Source organism: Lepidothrix coronata, unplaced genomic scaffold, assembly GCF_001604755.1.
Source record: "Lepidothrix coronata isolate B3197 unplaced genomic scaffold, Lepidothrix_coronata-1.0 Scaffold173, whole genome shotgun sequence".
Classification (NCBI taxonomy): domain Eukaryota; kingdom Metazoa; phylum Chordata; class Aves; order Passeriformes; family Pipridae; genus Lepidothrix; species Lepidothrix coronata.
In genome coordinates, this window is record NW_016690353.1 from 1,384,684 (window position 1) to 1,385,494 (window position 811).

An 811-nucleotide genomic window follows, 5' to 3' on the forward strand; every position below is an offset into this window, starting at 1 on the left:
ACTTATAATTATAAGTTGTTGTTATTGTTATAATGTGTTATTATGGATAAATTATTATAAATTATTAGTGATTTCATATAAAATAAATATATAAATACATATGAATATATATATGACTAAATATATATGAATAAAATAGAAACAGAAATATATATGAATAAATACATATGAAATATATAATGAAATATATAAAATATTCCATTTATTTGATTTATTATTTATATTTATCTGTATTTTTAGTTATAATTATAAGTTGTTGTTATTGTTATAACTTATTATTATGGATAACTTATTATAAATTATTAGTGATATCATATATAATAAATTTATTAATTTATTAATTACAAATGAATTATTTATTATGCTTATTAATTGCAAAATTAATAATTATAAGTTATTAGTTGCAATATTTTAATTACAATATTTTAATTACAATTTTATTAATTACAATTTTTAATTACAATTTTAATTGCAATTTATTAATTACAAATGTATTAATTACTTTGAACAAAAGTCTTCGAAACCTCTGAGTCTGAGAGGGGAAAATATTAAACTTCTCACCCCCCTCTTGTACCTTAAAAGAAGGAACAATTAATCACAATAATTGATAACAATAATAAATTATAATAATAGTCACATGATATTTTAATATTATCAAGATATTAGATCTTATTAATAATAGCAAGAAATCATCATTCAGTAGTTAATATATTAGTATAGTTATGTATTATATTTATTATATATTTATACCATATTATTATTATTACTACTACTACTACTATTATTATTTCTGAACAATTTTGATGACATT